The 21,568-nt window shown below is 33.5% G+C and overlaps 1 long non-coding RNA gene across 1 annotated transcript; it reads left to right on the top strand.

Moving 5' to 3' along the window:
• The first annotated feature begins 11,269 nt into the window (after positions 1–11,269).
• Positions 11,270–12,914, top strand: LOC138132073 (uncharacterized). The gene is made up of 2 exons (XR_011159976.1): positions 11,270–11,871; positions 11,926–12,914. It is a non-coding gene; the product is annotated as an uncharacterized lncRNA (long non-coding RNA).
• Positions 12,915–21,568: the final 8,654 nt, after the last annotated feature.

Below are 21,568 nucleotides of genomic sequence, written 5' to 3'. Positions count from 1 at the left end.
TTTTAAAAATATAAAATAAACCCTTTCACACATCACATAGCTGATCGATTTAATTTTCAATCCAGGAATTAACGAATTTTCAGTAAGTATTTAATTAATGTAAACAAATAAATTGGAATTATTTCATTTTTCATCTAATAATAATAAAATGATATTATATAAATAACATTAAAGAATAGGATTTATCTTACCTTTTAAATTATTTTAAGGAAATTAGTTTTTGTACCTAATAATTTTAAAGTGGGTCACATAATGATCCTTCTGCTTTTACGTGGTTACTTGACGAACGAAATTGTTCAATATCACCTATCCTTTCTGAATTTGGTTGAGGCAAAACATTATAAAACCCACATGTAATGATGCCAACAATAATAAAAGCATAAAAACTGCAGAATTATATAATGTTCATTACCATTTTACTGTACGCAGCTCGCAGCAAGAGTGCAAGTGAAAAATTTCCATTTAAATAAAAAAGACAAATTGTCAGAAAAAGACCGTCGGGTCTCTCTAATATGAAGGATGCCGGTTACTTAATGGCAGCAATCTTCACTTCTGCAAATCCCGCCGAATTACTTAAGGATATTACCCGTAATTCCTGTTTAATTTGCGGCGGTCGGACACTGTTCATGGTTCCCTCCCGTGGCAGTCTCAATAAAACTGATTCTGTGTGGATGACTGCTTCACATTTATGGTGTTCAGGTGTCGTAAACATGCCTTATTATCCGCTTTACGAGCCACCGTCTCCACCCGGCCTACGGGCGTGGATCGCCGCGGTGGTTCATTTTCTTACACGGTGTTATTTCGGACACCAATAAACCACAAAACAACTCCTTTTATTTCAAATAAAACCCCCTTATTGGACCTATATTTCAGTTACATCCCACTGAAAAATATTATTTCGCCTTGTGCAGTTACGTCCTGAAATTTATTCCGCTCAAACCCACCTAAAAAATTAGTAAATTGTCTTGCGTATACGTATATCACGTCCAACGCAGACTCGGTTAAAGTCACTTTTTTTGGTTCTTAAATTTATTGCAGCATGCATTTCACTAATGAATATTTTGACCTGTTCAGATTTAAGGTTAATTGGTAAATCAATAAATTGTAATACTGAAAACCACTATAAATCAGAACATGACAATTAGCACTGTTTGCCACAGTGTGTGTTTTTATTGCATCACAAGATATTAATTTAAAGTAAGTATTCAATTTAATCTTATACAGAGTATTTCACGAGTGATAATGAGCCCAACAGAATTCAAAATGCAACACACAATACGTTGGGAAATTAAAACTGGACATTTACCGCGTCCATATTCAGCTTTACCTTCCCAATAATATATTGTGGGTTGCATTTTTTATTTCGTTGGGCTCATTATCACTCATGAAATATCCTGTACATGTGGCAATTAAAATAGCAGCTGACTCATATCTGTAGCTCCCATTGGTCAAATATCGTGGTTCCAATTGTTGGTTATAGGAAATAATGATTTTGTTGCTCACGATTACCTAAGCGTCGAAGAAGACGCAACAAGCCAAGTTAATCTGTTAATGATGACCATATTTATGTTATGTTACGGTGTAATCTATGTGTATAAAGTGCAGAATTAACTAATTGTTTTCAAGTCCCTTTCACCGTGGTTCTTTAACTGGACGTGCTTACTTCACGCTGACCTGGCTCAGCGCCTTAAAACCAAGGGCCTCTTGTGCACTTCCACCCCTCCATAAAACCAATACAGTCCGTGCCAAGTAACTCAACCGCAGGTATTAAGAAAATATTCGAAATCGTTCCTCACACCAGCTTCTATAAATGATATTGGTGCCGTTGTATATTCGACAGCTTTACCGAGTAAATATCGGCGCACATGCTCCCTTGAACATGCTCTTGTGCAAGTGTATTAAAATAAATCTGTCATGTTACTTTATCGCACGTCAGCGTGGAGGATGGGTAAATTTGCCTTTATCGGGTTTTTAAGTCACTTATAACTACTCTTCTCAAGTTGTGTGGCAGAAGTTCAATATTGTCACTAACAAGAAAGTAAATTTATTTTTTAAAACTGCGATGTATCTCAATAAAGTCAATATGTACGCATATTTATCCATCACAAAATCTATTTACAATTTTTTATTCTGTTCCAATGTGCTGTCTTTGGTGAATGCAAATACACAATGCAAGAAAAGTTGTAATGTTTTATCTGCAACCAGTAATACAATCAAGTGAGTACTGTATAAAATATGTAGAAATTGTTTTATTTAATAAAAGTATAAATATTCAGATACTATGACTTATAAACTAATTGTTGAATATATTCAGCATCCGACAGAAACAGCTTTTTGTAGATGCATCAGAGCACTTTGAAATAATCTGACAGTGGTGAGAAAAAAAAAGCCTTGTTTGAATTTTTTGTAGGTTTTGATTCAGAAACAAAAAAATGATAAATTATTATTATTTGTGGTCCTATGATTTTTAGTCTTGCCATTCAACCAATTATTTTATCTTTGAATTCTGAAATGAATATTTGGTATTTAGATGATGGAACCCTAGCTGATTACCCAGAAGTATTTTTGTCCGACTTTAAGAAAGTTATCAATTTATCCAGAAAAATTGGTCTTGAATTAAACTTTAACAAATGCGAGATCTTTAGCTGTTCTGGAGACACAGATTTAAAAGTCATAAAGGAATTTCAAAATTTAGCACCAGGTATTAAAATTTGTGACCGAGGAAGTTTATCTCTTTTAGGCTCTCCAATCTTTGACCAAGGCTTCAAAAACACTGTCGAAAAAACTATTATTACAGTTGAAAATCTTTTAAATAAAGCTGAATTTCTTAGCAGACACGTGGCTTATACCTTAATCAAGAACTGTCTTTTCATACCAAAATTTAATTTTTTATTAAGAACAACTCCTTTTTGGAAATTTTCTAATTACGTTAATTCCATTGATTCTTCTTTAAAGTCTTCTTTAGAAAAAATACTTAATTTACGTTTAACTGATTTACAATGGTGTCAGTCCACTTTACCGATTAGATTTGGTGGACTGGGAATTCGCCGCATTTCCGATATTTGCCTCCCTGCTTTCCTATCTTCAGTTCATGGTGTTAAAAAGCTTGTTTCTCAATTACTAAATTCAAAGGATAATGAGCTTATTATTCACCATTATGATGAAGCTTTAGCAGTCTGGGATGTAGAAAATGAGAACGAAAGACCAACAATTCCACAATTTCAGAAGAATTGGGATAATATCAATATCAAAAGAATAATTGACAATGACTTAATCTTTAATTCATCTAGGGACTTGGCTCGTTTTAAGGCTTTGCAATGCAGAGAATCAGGATCTTGGTTACATGCAATACCTTCTCCTAATATTGGTACTCTTTTAGATAACACTTCCTTCCAAGTTTGTATTGGTTTAAGATTGGGTTGTAATCTTTGTACACCTCATATTTGCAAATGCAATGCGAAAGTTGATGAAATTGGTATTCACGGTCTAAGTTGTTCCAAAAGCAGTGGTAGATTTTCAAGACACACTGAAATTAATTCTATTATCAACCGGTCTTTGACTTCTATTCATGTTAATTCAACTTTAGAACCAAACGGACTATCTCGTGATGACGGAAAACGCCCTGATGGGATGACTTTAGTACCGTGGAATAAAGGTCAACCTTTGGTTTGGGACGTTACTGTCGTAGATACACTTGCAGACAGTTACGTATTGAAAACATCTGAAGTCTCAGGTTTTGCCGCTGAAATGGCTTGCAAACGCAAACATAACAAATATCGTTCAATTATTTCGTCAAACTACATATTTAAAGGTTTAGCCTTTGAAACCTTAGGCCCTTGGTGCAAAGAAACAATAGATTTCATTAATGTCATCGGAGACCGACTTATCGCGGAATCAGGGGATTCAAAATCTAAGAAATTCCTTTTTGAGAGGATTTCCCTTGCCATTCAACGTGGAAACGCTGCAAGCATTCGGGGCACTTTTCCAGATTCCGCATTATTATCGGAAATTTTCGCATTGTAAATTAAAAATGTTATTTTATGTTAAATTTTAATAAATAATTTTAAAAATTATTCCGTACATAATATAATCGTGAATTTTAGAGAATTATGGAAACAATAATTAATTACATTCCTAACAAAATGAAATACGATTCTGTAATGACGGAAAAAACAAAAATATTTAGAGATAAAAATAATTTGATGTGGCTGTCTGGATATAGAATTTTTAAGGATTTCAATATGTTCGTTATTTCTACACCTCTATTATTAATCTCTCTGAGCTACCAATTGCAACCAGAAGTTCATTAGTGTAAAATAGAGCATCATTAAACATAAAGTAGTTTTTGTTGTTAACGGATCATGCCTTTACGGTGCTAATTGGATCTAATGTGAGCAGAAATACGGCATTAAGCTTTAGTTTACTTTCAGCAGCAATAATAAAAAAGTTATAAACCCAAGAAAAGCTTTATGAAAAATATTTCATTCCATTTTTTGTCATTGCAATTATATTTAAAATCAATTAAAAGTAAAACAAATAATGTGGTATCAACTTCAACTTGGTCTGTTACCATAAGAATGTAAACCAGCTTACTATGTAGTAATTAAATTTTCTGATCTTAATTATGATACAGGGCAAGTCACATAAGGCTTATTTCTGAATTTATTTTGTATGCAACCAAAAATACTAATGACGCTTGATACCGTTTATAATGTGATTTAATTGTAATCAACGTAGGTATGTAATTTGGCTAAAAACGTCAGAATGACAGTTTATGAATTTAATTTTTGATTTCATTAATCAGGACAGGATAACGTCATTTTGACATTTTTAGCCAAATTACATACCTACGTTGATTATAATTACTAAATTAAATCACATTATAAACGGTATCAAGTGGTCAGCGTCATTAGTATTTTTGGTTGCGTACAAAATAAATTCAGAAATAAGCCTTATGTGATTTGCCCTGTATTAATTAAATTTTATATTTACCAAGCGTTTCCTTAAGACCGTGTTCTTTTTCTTTTTATTTAAAATTATTGAAACAAACAATATTCTTATACCGGGTGTATTATGAAAAATCTTTGGTGCTGTAACTTCCTTATTTTTCATACGATTTTAATAAGTGATGTGTCAAACAAAATCGTTTTAAATGGGCTACAATTTGAATTGATCCAATATTTGTTCTTGAGTTCTGTTTTTGACAGATGATAGTCAACTTTTTTATTCAAAATGCACTATTAACTTTTTTTTGCTCAGTTTTAGAGATTTTTATTTTGAATATGAAAATGTAAACAACCATCCTTATGCATAGAAACAAAAAGAAGAAATTAAAAAATAATGTATTTTTTTTTAAATCAAACAGTAATAAAAGTGCATTCTATTTTGCAAAGTGACTAAGAGAACTATGGACATTCAAGACAATGTCTATTTGACTCCGCTCGATAACGGAGTTGATTTAGTAAGAAGAATCGTAGCAGTATGTCAACAAATACGTCGTGGGCGTCAGTGGAAGGTGTGGAATGTGCCTTAGAGAGAATGGAGGCAATTTCGAACATTTGCTATAGTAAAGCGATGGTTACTTGATTTTTGTAAATTCTATTTTTTTAAAATTAAAAACAAATTTTTGATTTTTTATTTTAATGTTTGTGTATTCAGAAGATAAACCTCTATCAGAATAAAGATAAAAAAATATACAGTGCAACTTAAAAAAACAAAGTTAGCTGCGGTATGTCAAAAAATATAATGTCAAAAAAAATCATAGCATATCGGGCTACAGTGTTTCTAAAGCGATTTTGTTTGTTGTTGTAACCTCTAGTAAATATGCTTTAAACAAGGAACATGATATACAATGGTGTATTTTACCTACGAGGTTTGGGGGACAACGTAGAAGATTAAAAGCAACTATAAAAAATTGTAACTCAAAAATTAAATGTCTGTAGCCGGTTATTAAAGCTAACAACGTGTGAGAATAATTATATTGACCACAAAGTGATTACATTGGTAAATAACTGGGGTTTAGGAAAAAGAAGCTCTTGTGTATACAGCAATACCAGTTCCTCTGGATGGCAGTAAAGAAGAGATGAGAAGGTAGAGGTCTTCTGGCGTTCTTCGTCCATGATCCATACTTTAATTAGGGACCGATGTTGGTATAAGCCACTGGTTATTTGATAGTTATTAGATTGGCAACGTAAAATGTCAACTGTATGTCAGTCATTTTGCTGCTTGCGCTATTGAAGGCGCAATTACATTTAAATAAAAATACAAAGTTAAATGAGTTCCCGAAAACAAGGATCTAACACAACGAGAAAAATTGGCTATGATTAGATTACGTGAAGAAATTCAGACAGAAAAACCGACCATGCCAAATTGCAGTAAAGATGCACACATCATATTCGAGGTATTTTCTTTTAATATATGGGTTCGTCACTGCGAGGAACTGATTAAAGAGGACTGGAAAAAATTGATGGGGAATCTACCAATTGAGAACATTCCTCTCCCGCAGAATCATATTCGGAAGACGATTAGGGGTTAGATTCTGAAAATGAATAGGTAAACTGCTTATACAGGGTGACTGACGAAAAACCTTTGATGCTGTATCTTGCTTATTTTTTATCCGATTTGAACAAATGACACGTCAAATGAAATAATTTTGAAAACACTTCAATACCAACTTAATAAAAAAAATTCTTGCGTCAAGTTTTTGCCAGATGAACATCAGCTTCTTTTTTTTTAAATAGCACTGTACATTTTTTTCTATTCAGTATTATAGTCTTCTGTCTTCTGAATATAAAAATTCAAAGAACTATCCCCATTCATTAAACAAAAGTCGAGAAATTAAAGAGTAAATGTACAAAATTTAAAAATCAAGTGACCAAAATAAACAAGAGAGAAGTTTGTTCTAAATGCTCGAAATGACTAAGTAAGCTCTGAATATTCATTTGTCAAAACAGTTTGATAATAATAATAATAATGTTGCTGTGGAAGAAAATTTCCAAAGACGATTTAGTGTTATCGTGTGGTGTGGCATTTTTGGAGATAGAATGGACTAGTGGGTCCCTTTTTTATTGATAGCATAGCAGTCTCGATCAAACAAAATATCATATTATTTATTATCAAACGAAATAAGCAACTTTCTGGATGAGATACCATTAGCAGTGTTGAAAAGAGTCGTGTTTCATCAGGACGGCGCCATACCACGTAATGCACGCATGAATTTTGTATTTTTAAATCATTTAAATCATTTTGGTGAACGATGAATGGGTGCTCATGGAGCTATTCGATGGCCCGCTACATCCCCAGATTTGAATCCATTGGATTTCTTTATCTTCATTCGAAACTTTCGAGACAATGTTTGTTTGACCCCACCAGGTACCCAAAAAGAGTTAAGAAAATGGATAGTGCCAGTATGTCAGGAAAAACCCCGAGATTTTTTACTGAATGCAAAGGTGGGTATTTCTAGAAGGTATCGACAGTGTCTGCAACAGCATTGAGGAAACTAGAATAGATTTTGTATTGTTTACAAATTTGATTACTTGATTTTTGATTTTCAATTTTTTTCAATTAAAATAAATTTTTTATTTTTTCTTTTAATGCACGAATATTCAGAAGAAGATTCTTTATAAGAACGAATAAAAAAATATATAGAGTGTAATTTGAAAAAAAGAAGTTGGCTATCGTCTGTCAAAAAATAGATGTCGAAAAAAATATCGAATAGGATAATAATGAAGTGCTTTTCGAACTATTTCATTGGTGTGTCATTTATTCAAATCGGATGAAGAGTAAGTAAGATACAGCGTCAAAGGTTTTTCGTCAGTCACCCTGTATAACCCATTAAATAAATTCCCATTTTCCTGTATATGTTAAGTTGCACTTTTTAGTGTGATTATCGTCTTTTGGTATAAAATTTGGTTACACCTGAAACTTTTCTGACATTTGAAAATTACTGATATAACCTCAAACTTGATCTAGGGAGATTTTACGATAGAGGTGTCCCGCAACGAAAGGTTTTAGGGTGGTACAGCCTGGTCTTTGAGGAAATTTTGACATTGACAATTGATTTAAAAAAATTGGACTATACATACTTAGAACAGAATTTTAGTTAGAGGTTTTGATTTATACAGTGTGGCATATTTCTAAAATGGTCTTTGGACCAACTAAAAATATTGATTCCAGCATTCACTAGATCCCTAATAAAATACGGGGTGATCAAGAAGGACTGTTTAAGTTGGTAACACTGGATCGTATTTTAAATCGTATAACAGGAGTAACTTCCGGTGGTTGGTGGCTTGTCGTTGTTAATGCTATACCTATATCAGATATTTGTAAAATAAACCAACAAAACATATCCAGTTGCAGTGTTATAAATAACCGAGTAAATAACCGAATTAAAAAAAATTCTTAATTGTACTGCCAACTTAAACAGTCCTTCTTGATCACCCGGTAGTTATTTGTATAACAAGGCCAGAAACTGCACGTTTGCGAGCATGAGTATGGTTTGCAATACGAGTTGCAGATGAGTATTGTAAGTACGAATGTTCGCAAAATAGTTTCTGAACGTGTGATATACATCATTTTTTGTACACACTTCTGCGGATATTTCTTAAATAAATGTTAAAGCACTAGTTTTAATAATTGGTATTAGGGACTTTTTTGTGTTGGTACAGTTGGCTTCAAAAAAAAAACGGGAAATGAAATTTGACCTAATGTGAACTGAAAATTTAATTTGTCAATTAAGTCAATTTGTGTCTGTTTGACAGTAGTATTTCTGACACATAAGTGCAGTTTTTTAACCTAAATTCTAAAAGGCCGTTTTAAACTATAAAAATTTAATAAAATCTGACAGAATTTTTTCTGACAGTTTATGTTTTTTTTTGAAGCCAACCGTAACACATTTAAATTTACAAATCAACATCGCTCTTATTTCCTGGCATTTATTAAATTAAATTAATTTGGTTTTTCGACATTTTCCTGAAACATTTGGTATAATGGATACACCAGCCCATATTCAAGAAGTCGCTCAAAACGTAATGTAAATAGAGAAACATTTTTAACGAGCCTTGCACAGAAGTAATAACATTGACGCTTGACAGAATCCTGATAACACATGGCAACCGAAACCGATGACAACTCAAAATCCCTACTTTTAGTCGGACTAGGCCGGCAAATGCATGTGTTTCTGGACGATTTCGAGATCTATAACATTAATAACATTAATCCACGATTGCAATGTTCTGAGAATTGTCAACTTTGTCTTGATAGTTTTGTTAAAACTTGGTTATGAACTATTATGACTCAAACGATGAGAAAGTGGACATGTTTCCCATGTATGGGGTACCTATGTCGTAAAAATGCTATGGGTCGCTGTGCGGATCTATATCTAAAGAGATATCAATCGCAAGCATTTTTTTATTTTTTGTCTATTTATATTTTTTACAAAATTACCCTTATTGTTGGAAGACTTGGATCTGAATACACGAACAAGATAACAACGTATGTGGTAACAGCAAGATAGGGCCCCACCCCATTTTCAAACAATATTTATACCCGGGACAACGAACAAATATAAGTAATAAAACCGCCCCCTAGCGCCCGCGTATTTTAAACAGCTGCTTTCAATTGGCTTATTTAAAACGTGCGCATATTTTTGAAAGTCTGATGTACAGTCATTGACCAAACTAAATTGGACAAAGTGTTACCTTAGACAGTTTCACAATTCAAAGATTTGTGTAGTGTAACTGAGGCGTATGTGTCTCAGATTACAACTTGATTTGACTTGACAATTGATTTACAAAAAGTTAGGTTGTGTTTTTTTACTTGTCATCTCGTCACTGTCACTATGTTCAATTGAATGATTATGAGTTTTTGAAATATTGTCGAATGATGACACTTATCAGAATTGTTTTTTTATTTTTGACACTTTTGTTTCCTAAGAGATGGATTTCGCAAAAATATCGAATTACACAATCGAAATTTACTTTGTCCTATTTTATTTTGGTCAACGACTGTACAACCACAAAAATTATTTGACGGCATCTCATTCGTTTTAAACACGCTTCGGCAGTTTGACTACGTGTTCATGTTTGGAGAGGATGTGCACGTCAATGAATGCAACATTTTCCTCAGTTTATCAACTATATCACATTCTTGTAAGAATGACAAATGACAAAGAACCTGTATAGGATTCACGTTCCAATGACCTTTGGCCACCCTGAAGTTCGGACTTAACGCCTTTAGATTTTTTTCTTGTGGTGGGGTTTATTAAAAGAAAGAGTCTACAAACACCTGTACAGTTGGTTGCAAAAAAACGGGAACTGTCGGAATAAAATTGACACATTTTCACAATTTTTTCATAGTACGAAACATTCTTACGAGAGCTGGGTTAGAATTAACGTCAAAATTCAATGACTTTTTTATAAATAGACAATTAATTAACAAATGGAGAAAATCAAATTTACATTAGGAAAATTTTCGTTTCTCGTTTTTTTTTTTGCAAGCAACTGTACTATGGCGGCCAAAAAATTTTAGTCGTCACTATCTTGACATTCATGTAAAGTGTAAAGAAACCTTTAGGAACCGTAACAATCAATTTAAACTGTTTAAAGGTCAGATATATAGTCCAGTTTTTACCCTTTTGAGGTGACGTCACGATTTCCTTCCTCGCTTTCTCTTTACTGAAACGACAGAAACAGAAAAAAACAAAAAAAAAGGGCACGTTTATTTATTGATGGTCACTTTGAGGTTATTTTATGCTCCTGTCAATTTGACAATTTTTAATTTCATTCACTTATTACATTGATTACAAACATAACCTTTCGAAGCAATTGTCAACAAATTTGACACATTTATAGTTATTTATGATCAATTCAAAATTGTTTCTGATCCTAGCTCAAACATACGTAAAGTAACTAGATAATCGCAAAAGGGTAAAAATTGGACTATACCAAAAATCCGACATGAATGAACAAAATTAGAGCAGAGGCCCGTTTCATAAAAATTACAAATAAAAAATGACAATTACAAATCGACAAATTTGTTGGATTTGTCAAAAGTTTCGTTTCATAAATCTACAATTGACAATAGCTATTAACATACAAAGTGTCTATAAAAGAACATATATCAAGAGTCCTGTGGAATTGTGCGGCTCTATATATTTTTTGGCCGAACTACGTCGAGTCGTTGAAGCTCACAAATTAGATGTCAAATGACAAATGTCAAATTATTAATAATTAAATCTTAGCGTCAGTTTGTGAGTTCGGCGTCTTAGTTGTTTTGCTTGTGATTTTTTTCAACAGTCTTTATCAAGAGTAAAACGTTTTTCCGCATAAGTGTGAAGTGTGAATACCAAAAACAAGTTAGGAAGCAGCGAAGGTAAGACATTTATTTTCCTATGTTTACAGTAAGTAATAAGCAATCTTTTTAGTAAACCGCAATGGTTTTATCGCTAGAGCAAAACACCTTCATTATGATGTCGTTTTACCGAAATGGTACCCTGCAGAATGGAGAGTGGGTTTATTCTATAGACGCTTGCAAGGAACAATTTTTCGCAAAATTTCCAAATGACAACATCGTGGAAGCAAATTAATTCCACACATTAGAAGGATTGTGGATAGATTTGTGGCAACTGTTGAAAAAGGTAAAAGTGTAGGAAGAGCGCCAGTGAATGAAGAAATTGTTGAAGATTTACTCCATCGAATGGAACAAAGCTCAAAAAAATCCCTTAGGAAGTTATCACTTCAGGCTGATGTACCGTCAGAAAAACCTGAACTTCTATTCACACAAAAACACAACACTTCAAGAACTTCGACCAGGTGATTCTGAGAGGCGCTTAGAATACTGCAATTGGTTTTTGAACAATTTGAATGATGACAGGTTCCTAATAATGAATTTGAATTAAACAATTTAATTTTTTAACTTTGCTTGCAGATTATTATTAGACATCAGTTTTTTTTTTGACGAAGCACAAAACTAGAATATGGAGTTCAGAAAATACACATGCATTTGTAGAAACCCAATTGCATCCTCTAAAGGTTGGAGTATGGATTGCTGCCGCACGAAGGCGTTTAATAGCTTTTATTGTAAAAATTAAAGAACCTGTCATTAATGAAGTTACATAACCTCTGTTTTTCTATTTGGACACCACAATATGTTACAAAGCGGCAAAAATCAAGTATATTCGAGTTCCACAGGACTCTTGATATATGTTCTTTTATAGACACTCTGTACCTAGCGATGTTATGACTATCATAACTACCGCAGATGTCGGTTTGAAATCCGAGCTCGTAGAGCGAGGATTTTAAGACATCTAAGGTTGTTATGATTCATAATATCCGCGGTTTGTTCAATAGTTTACCGGTTTCAGAATAAGCCGAAAAGAATTTAAAACAATTAAATCCAAACACACAAATAGATTGAGTTGATCGCGTTTGCATGATATGTTCGAGTGTCATAGTTACATTTGGTTGTTTATACAAACAGACATTTCGCAAAATGAGTTTAAATGATAGTGTTTTACCGGAAAACGTCTTAAATGAAGAAGAACAATCTTTAAATAGCTTAATACCGGAAAAATCGAAAGGCAGGAGGTACTTATCTGAAATCATAGAGACACTCAAACAAGGGCAGGATCTAAATAAGGTTACAAGTGTAAATGACAGTGATGTTGGCGTATTTTCATGAACTGGTAAGTGCTCATAGTGTTAGTTTCGTAGCGTATTTATCTTTTTGTTTATAGAGTCGAAGAAATATAGCCCCTCTGCCCCTCATCATTATGGACGTAGGTACTACCCGATGCCCCATGCTATGAAGTGCAGTTCACTTTTACTATGGCAGAGTTCCGTCTATTTAAGTAATTATTGTTGTTTTTAGTTCCGATTGTTTGAATTAATAATGAATAAAGTTAGATATTGTCTTCATTTGTTGATTGTTGTTGACATGTCACTATTGTCACTATGGCAATATTACCCTACAGCATAACTGTACTAGTACAGTTATGATTCCATAACTGTACTAGTACAGTTATGACTCACCTACCATCCAACTTTTGTGAATGTAAACCAACGCTTAACTATACTAAAACCGGTAAATACAATTTACAAACGACAAACAACAAATGACAATTGTCATTCGGACCAAATATTAGGATTTTGGTTTCATTAAATTGTCACTAATCTTGTAAAATAATCATCCACAATTTGCTAAATATTCCAACTTAAATAAATTGTCATATTTAATTTGCAATTGTGCTTAAACAAATAAAATAGGATGCAATTAATAAAATAAACATAAATATAAAGAATAATGTATGACAGCAGCAGCGAAGAGGAAGTTCAAGAAGTAATATTAGTTTAAAGACCAAGAAATTTTCGATTAAGAAACATTTTTCATTTCCATGCTGAATATGAATTCAACGAAAGATTTCGATTAAGGTAGGCATATACGAGTGAGATTTCCTCAAGGTTCGACCTGAACAGTCCAAGCCTTGAGGAATTCCTCAACGTGTGTGGCGGCGTCCTTGAGGCCGCGGTGGGTGGGAAAGACACAAAAATCCCAAACAAAATTTCCTCCCTGAGGCTGGATTTTCCCAGTCTCTTGCTGCGTATTTGTGTTGTCATTATCGTATCTTCTTTAGCGACAAAAGGGATGACCAATAAAAGAAGCTGATGTAAATATGTATTGTGGTGCACTGCAATCACACAACCGACAGCCGCTAAAATATTATCATCCATTGATACCATGATGAAAACAATTTACAAAACCAACAACCACCACCAGTCAGCGCAGAACAAGTGTGTTGATCTGGGGCCTGTTTCATAAAAATTACAATTTACAATTTAACAAATGACAATTACAATTGCACAATTGACAAATTTGACAAATATACGTTTCATAAAAATATTTGTCAATTTTGTCAATTGCAGAATTTTTTACAAATGTCACAAATGTCAGTAAAACAAACTGTTTATGAATAACATTTACTTTTTGTCGCTTTCCATCATCATTCGCAAAATGGCATCTAAAATTGATGCAAGTGTCTTTATTGAGAGGAATTAATCTCAAAAAATATTCCATACATATTTCCTACTGCACGATATTGCCCTCCATTATCTAACCAATGTAGGGCTATCAGAAATTGCTGTTGTGGAACTAAAGCTTTATTCCTCTTTGTTGGGTGCTGTACTCTTTCCCCAACTTCATTTAAAATCATTTCTATATTTTCAGCTCTTAAGGTAGCCATTCACGAGCGGGATTTCCCCAAGAAAAAGCCTCGAGGTTTTCCTTGAGGATTTCCTTTACCAAATCCTAGCCCACACACGGAGAGGATTTTCCTCAAGGAAAAAACTTCGGAGATTTTCTCCAGGTTCAACTCCAGATCAACACACTAGTTCTGTGCTGACTGGTGGTGGTTGTTGGTTGTTCTCGTGGTTTTGTAAACTGTTTTCATCATAGTATCAATGGATGATAATATTTTAGCGGCTGTCGGTTGTGTGATTGCAGTGCACCACGATGCATATTTACATCAGCTTCTTTTATTGGTCACCTCTTTTGTCGCTAAAGAAGATACGATAATGACAACACATATACGCAGCAAGAGACTGAGAAAATCCAGCCTCAGGGAGGAAATTTTGTTTGGGATTTTTGTGTCTTTCCCACCCACCGCGGAATCAAGGACGCCGCCACAGACGTTGAGGAATTCCTCAAGGCTTGGACTGTTCAGGTCGAACCTTGAGGAAATCTCACTCGTATATGGATGGCTATCTTTAATCGAAATCTTTCGTTGAATTCATATTCAGCATGGAATAGCTATTTATGTAACCAGTTAGGAAATGCGTTATTTTGCGGGACGAGCGCAGCGAGATCCCGCAAAATCACACCAGTTACACAAAATTGCATTTCCTAACGTGTTACATACAAGATTTTTTCTAATTTTGACAAAAAAAAGTTTCTTTAAACGTTAAACGAAGTAATGAATTTCATTAATAATAAATTGTACACAAGCACATTATAGTTATACACCAGAAAGTTGTTTGGAAAATGACAGTTACAAGTTATATTTTGATAGAACAATTTTAACTGACATTCATATTAAGCATAACAGACCAGACATTATAATTTTAAATAAACAACAAAAGCAAGCATATCTTTTAGATATAGCTGTTCCAAATTCACATAATATAACACAGACATATAACACAAAAATTAATAAATATTTAGAGCTGTCCGTTGCTATGAGAAATCTTTGGTGTTTAGAAAAAATTTCGATTTTACCACTTGTAATTTCAGCAACGGGAATAGTACCGCAATCTCTTTTTAAAAATTTAAAAATTCTGGATTTAGATAACACATTGGTAGTTGAAATTCAAAAAGGTATATTATTATACTCATGTCACATCGTGAGGAAGTTCCTTAACATTGACACAGAACATAATACACAACAAAGTCAAAATGCGGAGGCAAGACGCCGGTAATTATGTTGATAAGCACTGCACTATTACTTGATAGTAATATCCGTAATAGTGTATGTACTCCGGCAAAATTGCCGTGCCGCCGGGTGGAGGTGGGATAGTTAAAAAATTATTATTGTGTTAAAATATCAAGTAGGTAAGTAGGCACGGTTATTTTGCTTAAAAACAAAAAATATGACAGTGTCAAATTGATGATACAATAAATTTTTCCTAACCAGTTAGGAAAGATTTTACTTTTCGTAACCAGTTACGAAAAGTGTGACGTTTCCCAACGTCAATTAATTTTGAAAAGTGTCACTTTATATGTCAAAATTAGAAAAATGAAAATGTTTCTTAATCAAAAATTTCTTGGTCTTTAAACTAATATTACTTCTTGAACTTCCTCTTCGCTGCTGCTGTCATACATTATTCTTTATATTTATGTTTATTTTATTAATTTCATCCTATTTTATTTGTTTAAGCACAATTGTCAAATTAAATATGACAATTTATTTAAGTTGGAAGGTTTATCAAATTGTGCATGATTATTTAACAAATGTGATTAGTGACAATTGCTTTATGAAACCAAAATCCTAATATTTGGTCCGAATGACAATTGTCATTTGTTGTTTGTCGTTTGTAAATTGTATTTGTCAATTGTAGATTTATGAGTAGGAAATATGCATGGAATATTTTTTGAGATTAATTTCTCTCAATAAAGACACTTGCATCAACTTTAGACGGCGCGTCTGAATTCCTCCAGTTTACCTGATTTAATCCGAACACCCAAAAGGATCTACTTAATCCTTCGAACGAGTTCCTCCAGAGTTATCAATACCACCTAGCGCACATGTAACACATTTAATTTTCAATTATGTCCGACTGAAATTGTGATAGATTTTGAAATTGTAATTCACAAGGCAGTTAATTTTAAGTGGCCCACTGCTAAAATAATTGGTTGCCGTTTTCATCTAGCACAAGGCATAAGCATGGTACAGAAAAATCCAATCTTTGGGGTTAACAAAATTTTACAAAGATCCCAGTTCAATAGAGGGGCATTTTTTTAAATTTTTTTTCGGAACGCCTTTTTTAAAGCCTAGTGATGTTGAAGAGCATTTCTTAGGATTATGTGAAATACTACCTTGCAACAACTCTGGTATTGTTCAATTCAGTGATTATATAATTGATAATTACATCAGTGAAGAAGCTCTATTTCTTCACCACATATGGGCAAGTGCTTCCAATGTATCATATCGCACAACAAACGCATGCGAATCATTTCATGCGAAATTTAACACAACTTTTTACCAAAACCATCCTAATTTGTAGCAGTTTATTGAAGTTTTATTGCAGTTTCAATCCCAAATTTATGCCAAAATAAAAGGTGCATCAAAAATAAAAAAGTTAGTAGACAAACCAGCCTAAAGCAAGAATTTGTTTCAAGGCAGATTATGCAATATGAAACAGGGCAAATAACAAGAAAGAAGTTTCTATTTTATTACAATGGCCCATGATATATGTAATTAGTTGGCATGCTGCGCTAAATCTTAGTCCTTTCGGCAAGGTGTTCTGGAGGAATTCGGATAGAGGATTATAGCTACCTGAGGCTTGGTGGAGGAACTCAGATGCGTCCTCTTTAAGAGGGATGCCATTTTGCGAATGATGATGGAAAGCAACAAAAAATAAATGTTATTTATAAACAGTTTGTTTTACTGACATTTGTGACATTTGTAAAAAATTCTACAATTGACAAAATTGACAAACATTTTTATGAAACGTATATTTGTCAGATTTGTCAATTGTACAATTGTAATTGTCATTTGTTAAATTGTAAATTGTAATTTTTATGAAACAGGCCCCAGTTGTACATAGATAATTATAATCAAGACGGTAATCATAATGACAATAAAGTATGGTTTACAAATTTTTTTCGAAGTGACAGAAATTGATGGTTAAAATTTTTTTGCCGCCATAGTAGGTACTATCCGTTTATTAAACTCCCGCACTGTGCGTATCAAAATTTTGATTTTTTTTTGGGGTGTACCTACCTATGGTGACATACCTTTTCAATTGCCTGTAACAAAATCTAGTTGTAAAAATGTCAACATGGAAAAGTTTGGTTATGTTAATGGAGTTAATTTTTTTTTCCAAACAATAATTAACAATACCCTGCTTCTCTCTGGCTGTTAAGAGTATTCTTTTACATTTCATATCTTCTTCTTGTCCAGCCTTTTCGTGTAAATAATACTTTAAATGAAAGCAGGCGAATTTATTAAACTTAATTTCAAATTTGAAATTTCAAATTTTTGCGCCACCGTTAAAGTAAAAATTACTAGTCTCAGAACGGCAGTGCTGCAACTTGCAAACATTTCGTCCACAACTGTCATTCCACTCACGTATGCTATAAAGCAGCCTTTAGGAACGAATAACCTCACTCCACATGTTAACATGTGTCAATCAGAATATGTCTATGTTCTTATGGGTGACAGTAATAAATTTCAAATTTTAATTTGCAAACGTCATAATGACAATAAAGGTTAAACTGCACCCAATTTTTGTCAAATGACAGGAAACGGGTGGACGAAATTTTTTGGCCGGAATAGTACGATTGAAGAACTCAAAGAATTCGTGAAGAGTGTATGGCCATAACGCCAGAGACATTATGCCACGTTCAAAGGTCCTTTTTAAACAGGGTTGAAGCGTGTTTACTCCAAAATTTTTACAATTTTTACGTTGGTTTTTTTTTTACTTTGTCATTTTGCTGATTAAATTTCCTACATTGTCATTTTGAAGTTTGTAGCCAAAACGCAATTTTTTTTATCTCTTTATACTCACAGATTTGAAATTTGAATTTAAAATGTGAATAAGTCCTTAGAGCGACACACTACTTATTGTTATGATGTCATTTCTATGGCCCCAGCCACCTTTGCCATCCCCACTTCAAAATTTTAAGTGGCACCCTACATGTTTAACAAGAGATTGAGAATAATATGTTGTGAATTTAAAGCAACATTTTTCAGATATTTGACTTTGAGTCTAAGTTTATGGATTAGAAAAATCAAGTTGGTTGGTTGGACCAATAAGGACATAAAAATGAAAGAACACTTTTTTGTGTGCCAATCTTGGTTGCTTTTGTTTTAGTTCTTTTTCCAATCGGTCTAATAGTGTTGTGTAATAGGCTCTTGTTATGCTTTTTTCCCTCGTCCAAGTAGTCAATGAGAAAGATTCCTTGGGAATCCCAGAAAACAGTAGCCATTAACTTCCCACCCAACAAAACTGTCTTCGCCTTCTTTGCCGCTCTTTCACCAATCATGGTCCACTGTTTTGACACCGACAGTCAACAATCGCGGCACCCAACGCGCACATAATTTTTTCATCGGCAATTTTTCGTGCAGGATATGGGGCATTCGTTCCGTTGAGATGCCCACAACTTCAACAATTTCACGTACTTTTATTCGACGGTCTTCCAAGACGATACCATGGATTTTTTCAACAATATCCGTCCTCAACTGGAAGGCCAGATCACGCTTTGTCTTGAATGCAGAGTCGGCCATAATTAAACTCATTAATCCAGAAACTTCAACGTTGTAGAGTATCTATGTACTTCATCCAGTTCAGCTTTAATCTGGGCGACCGTCCACTTCTTCAAATGAAAATGCTTTTTTCAAACATCGCTTATGAAAATTATACTTTCATCACTCAATTTAATGAGGAAAATAGGCGTTTGCATCACTAGTGAGGAAAATGGAGAAAGTAAACTCACTAGTGAGGAAATAGTTATTTATTTAACGAGTTCGTGTGTAATTTTGGCTTTTTTTGGCATGAGTGGACCAGTTTAAAACTCGAGTGAAACGAGAGTTTTAAAGGTCCACGAGTGCCAAAAAAGCCCAAATTACACAAGAACGAGTTGAATACAACGTTTTTTTGTTCGACGAGCCCCTTAAAGGCTCCAAATCGCTAAAAATCTTTAAAATTAGCTTGACGTTTCGTTTTGACAAGTTGTCAAATTTATCAAAATCCGTTCACACAGGCGAAAATTCTCAAATTCTGACAGTGTCGAACAAAAAATTTATTTAACAATCTACTACATTAACAATCTACTACCTACTAAAAATAAATTTTTATTTATTTTAATATAAAAATTTAAAACACTCTTATTTGCATTAATTGAAACTCCAGATCCGGAAGATTCAAAAAATAGGGGAGTAAAATAATTATAAAGAAATTTAAAATTGAGACTCATTTTCATAAGCGATGTTGGAAAAAATAGTATACACAATTCGTGATCAAAGTGCGATTTTTCAACTCGCAATACTATCCTCACTCGCTGGCGCACGAGAATATATCATGTATTACTTGTTGAAAAATTAGGCACTTTCATCACTTATAGTGTAATATACTATATCACGGCTCGTAATTCGTTTTTTTTTTGCGGAAACCACTGCAAGGTTCACTTCAAATGTCGGTGGAACTTGAACAAATAGTCGTTTTTTGCTGCAATTTGAGCTAATCCAGTTTTAAAAGTGACACTTGACAATCGTGATGTTACCACATGAATATCGACACCGCCACCTAGAGAATTTACCGCACTTATCAAACTACCCTCGTATTGGTCATTAAAAATTTTGAAGTAGGGGTGGTTGGGGACAGAGTAATGACATGACTATAGTAAATGATGTGTCCCTGCTTCATCCTAAAATTTCAAATTTATAACATTAAAGACACCATCCGGACTATTCAGGCAAGTACCGGGAATATAAATAGTAAACTGAGAAAACAATTATATACAGGGTGTCCCAAATATGGCGTAGAAACTACTTACCACCTTATCGAGGATGTTTAAATGTACCTACAGTCGCGAGCAATAAATTTTGGTCGTCAAGGTGATTCTTTGACGCAATCGAAAATGCTCCATTGTAAAACAGTCGTAAATGTTATAACCTAACATCATGTTGTATGACATGAATTGTCATTTTATTCTCACTTTTTTGACACTTTGTTGACATGGGCATAATCAGGCAGGGAAATTTTTTAAATTTGTGACAATCTAACCAAATTTGGAAATGACATTGACGACCAAAATTTATTGCTCGCGACAGTATATGAAAAAAATATAGAAAAATTGTTTCCGACAAAAAAATCAATTATTTTAATTACTATTAGTAACGACAATACAATGTAGACAATGATATATTCATACATCATTACCTTGCAATGTTACCGTAGAGGATTTAAAATAAATTTTTCGATTTCCAAATCTTCTAAATTCTCTGTTATGCAGGATTAGATATTGGTAGTGAGTGATCTTGTACTTTGTGATAATATGTACGATTAGACGTAGCTGTCATTACAATTTCATACATATATTTCAAAATAATTGACCTGTTAAGTGCCACTTTCAAAGACCGCCAAATCAGCAAATAAGTCCAATAGAATTTTTTTTTAACATTTTTCTGACGTTTACGATAATCTCTTCTACACCGTGGTGCACCATTTTTGGGACACCTCTATGTACCTACTTCGTCCAGCGAGAGATTGGGAGATTGGAAAATTCTAGGCTTGTAATCCAACACTACAAAATGCACTAGCATACATCAATTAATTCGAGTATAATTTCAGGGCAAAAAATGTTACTGCTTGAATGATATATTTCAAATTTTACGCGCGCTAGGTACTACTTTCTGTGTATAGAATTTATGTCAATCTCTCGCTGGACAAATTATAGGTGCTTATCACAGAGTTTCTATGAAAAAATGTCTATTTAAATCTCTTTATAAAATTTGCGATTGTTAAATTGACCGTAAAATGTAAAAATATTTGACGTCAAACGGATCAGCGTAAATACACATCTTTCATTCATTAGATTACTCTGGGCAATTGGCGTATTTTGCTATTTCTTTTTCTAAAGAGAAGAAAAAAGGGGATGTCTCCGGTTGGTCCGTGAAAATAATTTATTAACTTAAATACATTAGGCAGTTGCGAAAAGGCAAATGAAATTAGGAAACCCCGGGTGTCTTTTCTTTCTCCAGTAGTGTTTTCCTAAGGGCAGCAACGACGTTTGCCTTGTCCTGAAATTTTAAACAGCCTGGCCGGGTCATAAAGTGAGCACGTGTTCAAGCATAAAC

The sequence above is a fragment of the Tenebrio molitor genome, chromosome 5, assembly GCF_963966145.1.
Source record: "Tenebrio molitor chromosome 5, icTenMoli1.1, whole genome shotgun sequence".
Lineage (NCBI taxonomy): Eukaryota > Metazoa > Arthropoda > Insecta > Coleoptera > Tenebrionidae > Tenebrio > Tenebrio molitor.
This window is presented reverse-complemented; position numbering and strand designations above follow the sequence as displayed.